Here is a 6000-nt window from a genome sequence, read left to right on the forward strand (position 1 = left end):
GACGAGTGACGTCGGCGCGCATTGCGTCAGCCGCCAGACAGGAAGACGCCGGTTGTTTACTCGAGGGGCTCGCGGCTGAGATGACTCACTGCACGTGCGTGCCAGAAAGGCGCCGTGGCGTGATGACGCTGTTGAGTTGTTGATCGCGTCAGGCGGCTCGCGGGCTGACCTTGACACAGATTGCCTTTTTCAGAGGCATGGACGTTCGCTGTGGACTCGCAGGCATAACAGCCGCCAATGGCAATAAGCACACCAATTATTCTGCAAGGAATGATACAGCGATAATGGGAAAGAATTTAACAGAATACTTAGGCTACAATGAAGATTCACACATTAACGCGTGATGTCGCACGCTCCGTGATGAACATATAGGTTGAACATATACGTTTCCCGCGTACCTTACTTCACTCCTTGGCCGGGAAACAAACACCCACGCTCGATATTCTCAGTAGAACACTTTATCCACTATGCATACCGTGGTGGTCTTTTCAAGTCATAACATACCCCTCTTTGTGTTTTCTTTCCTGCCTTTCTGTCACCCACAACTCCTCCCACAGTGCAAAGTAGAAAACTTGAAAATAATGTTAGAGTTAATCTCTCAATTCTTTTTATTTGCGCCTGTGCTCTTCTTTATAGTTTATCTTATGTAGAGTGGTTCGATTCCTAACCCAAAAAATTATTAAGGCAGCTTCGAATTAGTGGTATACCAAGCCTGAAGGTTTGTTGGTTGGTTGGTTCCTCAACACCTTGGCACAACCCACCTAGGGGGACGGTGCCTTGCTTTTTAAACTAATTCAGTTCTTGAAAGGGAGGGTTGGATTAATTAGGGTTATATACGTAATAATATAAAGGTGTTAGATTTTTAAACAAACAAAAAACGTTGAAAAAAACATAATAAACACACACAAAAAAAGAAAAAAATTATACATAAAACAACTCAAGTTATTTATTTTTAGCATTTCATTCATTTAGATTCTCGTAAAAAATCTTCCTCGTTTCTCTTCGGCTTTCTCTTTCTCTCCTTCCCTCTTTCTTTCTTTTATATTTGCCAGTTTTTCCTATTTTCCTTTAACTTCCCTTCTGTTTATTTCTATTCCTTCCTCCTAGTTTTTTCCTTTCTCTTTCTGCGTCTCTATTTCTCGCTTGCTTCCTCTTTTCAATTTGTATACCGGGGTTTGCACCTAAAGTGTTCCGAACTTAATATCATGACCGAGGTGCTCGAAGAAGACGAGGAAGGAGGCTTGTTTGCGTGAGCGTGTGCTCAGATGGCTATTCCATGTGTTGTTTTGCCTGCGCTCCGCGAAGCGATGACGACAGCATACAACAGCATAAGACAAACTGCAGCCCCCTACTGAGGCCTCTACAGCCCTCTGTTTTCAACTCTCAAAAACTGTCTCTTTCTCTGAGGCACGTGATAATACCTTAGCTGCAGCTTACGTTTGCATATGGTGAACTGGTTCACTATACGTTTGCGGTAGCCGCGGTGGCGGACTGGTCGTATTGTCTCGCATGGCAACCGGCTGGGTGCGAAGAGAGCCGGCAAGTGCACTGCGTAGTTGCCATCGACGACCGTGGCACAACGGTCGATTTCGCCATGCGTCTGCACTCGTTTTCTATATTGAGCGACCGATTGAGCGGCATTCGTGCCGTATTCTCAATGTGCCGCGTCCGAAACACATTGTGCGTTTTTTTTTTTGCTGTGCATAGCGTATGCAGGTATAAAAATAGATGGCTTATACCGGGGTCGAAACGATGTTTCGCACCATTCAGATCTACCTCTGACGCCCCTCACACACCGTTCGTTGTCCTATCGGGATGCCATTTACGCATAAGTGCACGTCCGGAAAGCATTCCTGTCGGTCGTAACGTTTCACTACCACATTTTCTTGACTGCTGCTGTACCATGCAGTTCGACTGAAACGTGACACTTGGGGACACGATGCCGTGGGGTGACTACTTAACGAAGCCTATTTTGTCCTATGACATCAAACACGCACTCAAGCATTAGTATATTTCAGGAAGGAAGAAACTTTATGCTCCTCCCCTTTTCTTTGTCAGACGAAAAATTCGGCAGATCCCACGTACCTTAAAAATCAATGTTATGCGGAGCATGCGGATAGAAGGTGGATGTGTTTAATTGTTTTTTATTGAGTTACGTTATGAAATGACGCTAAATATAAGTACAAACTCACGTGCACAACACACATACGTTAATCAGCCGCGTATGTTGTATATTAGCAGTTGTTTACAGTTGCGTAACGCTGCCAACAGAAACATAGATAATTGAAACACCCTGCAGACGCGGTAAGTGATATAAAGCACTGGTGTTCATGCTGGTGTGAGCGAGGATGATAGCGCTCAACACTCTACACAAATCAACTTTAGCGGATGGCGCCGAACTACAATTTACGTTAACCCTACATGACGGTGGTATCATAGGAGTGCATATGTAATGTTTATAATATCACATAGCCACTACTGCAACCACAATTCACGTTACCCAAGTTTTAGGTTCTATTTGAAAAAATGAATCCGAGGCCTAGATTTGCTGTGCCGTAAAATACTTCATTGCCAGGAATAATTCTAGGGTTCGATTGCTGCTGGGACACTGAAGAGAAGAAGAAGAAAAATATTGGAAACGTATGGAGGGTAACTAGACTAAGTCCAGTTTGCTTCCCTACACGGGGAAGAGGGGAATTAGGGAGAAAAATAGAGGAAGAAGAGGAGATAAACATTGCACATAACACACACAGTTCAGGTTTCACAAGCGGTCGAACAGTGACGTTGCCCTCAAAAATTGTAGGACTCAAGTGGCTTTCTGGGCTGAAGTGCGTGAAGGCCACGCTCCCAAGATCTCCAGAGTAAAGGGTCGGTCAACGAGCCTCTTTAAGGCACACTGGAGAGTCCGGCGATCTTCTTCCTATCCTGGACAACGGCACAGGACATGGTCGAGAGTTTCTACACAATGGCAGTTGACACAGCTGGGGGAGTCAGTCATACCAATGCGATAACTGAAATAATTGGTAAAGGAAACGCCGACACACAACCGACACAGTATTGTAGCGTCCCGTCGCGAAGTCTTGGATGGCAGCTGTAATTTGAGTAATGAAACGAGGTTTTGTGGGTGTCGAGGGGAGTTTAGTGGATGATTCCAATGCATAAGTGTGGTATTATGTGAGATGCGGCGAAGTTCTTTTGCGGCATCAACCCTTGACAGGTGTATGAGCAGTGTGGGTGCTCCGTCGTGGGCACAACGGGCAGCGTTGTCGGCGAGGCGGTTAGCAACAATCACCCAGTGACCAGGCAGCCATTGAAAGATTATGTCTTGTCCTTTGTTAGTGGCACGATGACATATTTCATTGATTAGACATACAATTTGATGGTAGTTCCCACGTCGTAGACTTAGCATACGTTGAAGGGCCACCTTGGAGTCGCAGAAGATAGCCCACTTAGCAGGGGATTCTTGCATAACGAAACTAAATGCGGCTAGAAGGGCGGCAAGCTCAGAACCCGTAGATGTTGTGACGTGTGAAGTCTTAAACGTGACGTTGATTGACCGAGATGGAATCACAAAAGCGCCCATTGAACTTCCCGAGACTGAGCCGTCAGTATGATGGTAGTTCGGTTTTCGTATGATATATGCAAAATATCCAATGAGATCTGCTTGAAGGCTGCAGATGACACGGTAGCCTTTTTGGTTGTTCCCAGGACTTCAAGGTGGTCTTTGCAGGCACCACTCTGGGCAAGGCGGTATGGTTGCGGGTGAGAATCTCCAGGAGATGGAAGGCTGGTTAGCCGACACCACTCTGGAGAACTCTGCCTTCAGCCTTCCCAGTGGAAGGCTAGCAAGATGGTGGTTAGACAGTCTGGATATATGATGAATGTGTGCCCGGAGTGTTTCGACAGTTATATAGGTCGTAATCGGATGGTCTTCGGCAATGGCGATAGTTAAGACCGTGTTAGCGCACCTAGGCAATCCCAAGCATGTTCGAAGAACTTGGCCTTGAATGGTTTGCAGGACCCGGATGTTAGTTTTTCCGGCATATGAATGCACGGGTGTGCTATACTGAAAATACCCTAAGAAGAGTGCTCTGTACAGTTCCAGCATGGCTGACACGGATGTTCCCCAAGTTTTACCGGTGAGAAATTTCATTACATGGGCGATAGAGCTGAGCCTCTTCTTCAAGTGCGTGATGTAAGCACTCCATGAAAGATCTCTGTCAATAATGATGCCCAGGAATCGATGGCGTCTCATTTACGAAGTTCTGACATTATCTATGAAAACGGGATATCAGAACACCGTTTTGTGAGTGAAAGGAACTAAGGCGCATTTATCGGGAGAAATCTTGCCCTAAAGCACGGAGATACTTCGACAATGTTGTCACTGCTTTTTGGAGCCTTGCCGGTACCTGGCGTCACGCCACTGCCGAAGCCCAGATGCAAATTTCATCGGTGTACAGAGAAAGGTTGACTGATCGAGGCAGAACTTCGGCAAGTTCAATAATCGTGACGTTAAACAAAGTAGGGCTGAGAACCCCACCCTGTGGGACGCCACGAGAGGTGTAATGGTCTAAGGTGTGGCCTTCTGCAGTGTGCATGAAAAAACATCTCTTGAATAAGTAGCTTGGAATCTATTTAAACATTTCTCCACCGATTACAATATTTTCCAAGGCATCGAGAATGGCGTCGTGCGTTACGTTGCCGTAGGCCCCTTTCACGTCGAGAAACATAGCAACAAATATGCGCTTGAGGGATTTCTGTTGTCGCACAGAGGTCACAAGGTCGATGACATTGTCTATAGAAGAACGGCCCCATCAAAAACCAGCCGTAGCTTCTGGATATATAATGTAGCGATCTAAGTACCATTCGAGGCGTGTGAGGAGCATTCTTTCCATTACTTTTCCCACCAGCTAGACAGTGTAATAGGTCAGTATGATGCGAGGTCAAGCGGCGTCATACCGACCTATTGAGTCTTGAGAATCGGTACCAAGCGGCTGGATTTCCACCTATCAGGAATGACGCGGTCAGTCCATGACTGGTTGTAGCATTCCAGTAGCAGATCGCGGCCCCGTCCTCCAAGATGGCATAACGCAGCACACGTAATGCCATCCGGCCCAGGTGACGATGAACGCCTGCATGTAGCTAGGGACGCTTCCAGTTCCTCGAGTGAAAAAAGCACATTTAGTTCAGAGGCATGCATTACAGGAGCATCTCCGAGAACCTCCTCACTTATGGTGACCACATCACCCGCAATCCTCACGCAGATATCGTCGGCGATTTCAACTTGCAAGCCACCTTGTCGGAGAGCCAGTGTGGTGAATGAATGTCGTTGTTGTGAATTCGACCTAAGGCCACGTACCGTTCGCCATATAAGGGTCATCTGTTTGCGAGGATCCAGTGATTCGCAAAATTTCCTCCACCATTGGCCCTACAGCTTGTCCATTTGACGTTGGATTTTCTTTTGTAAACGTCCAGCATCTCTGAGGTCATGAATTGAATAACTTCGTCTGTACCTCCTCTCAGCGCGCTTCCGAATCGTACGTAATCGCTCAAGTTCCTCATCAAACTCTGTGCGTTTTAATGTGTGTGTAATGGTGCTCTTAACTGCTTCCATTACTTTTCCGATTACTTCCTCCAGCCCCACAAGACACCTTCGCCTGCCTCATCCACCTATGTCTTATACATTCACCAATTAACTGTTCTGTAAACTGAATAAGAGGAATTTGCGAAACCTGTGACCTTCAATACGTTGGATTATGGCCACTGCCGTGAGTTTCAATATCGTTAAGCCATCACACTTCTTGAGTGAATTGCTGTGACACCAGCGCCAAATTCAAACAACTGCTGCAACGAAAACCACGTATATACGTTGGACTGCCGTCATTCATAATGAGAAGTTCGTCGTGTGAGGTGTAGTGAGCAAGTTTCCGGCCCCTGGAATCAAGTTTGGTGCTGCCCCAAAGGAAGTGATGAGCATCAAAATCCTTAGTGATAATCCAG

The sequence above is a fragment of the Rhipicephalus microplus genome, chromosome 5, assembly GCF_043290135.1.
Source record: "Rhipicephalus microplus isolate Deutch F79 chromosome 5, USDA_Rmic, whole genome shotgun sequence".
In the NCBI taxonomy this organism is placed as follows: Eukaryota; Metazoa; Arthropoda; class Arachnida; order Ixodida; family Ixodidae; genus Rhipicephalus; species Rhipicephalus microplus.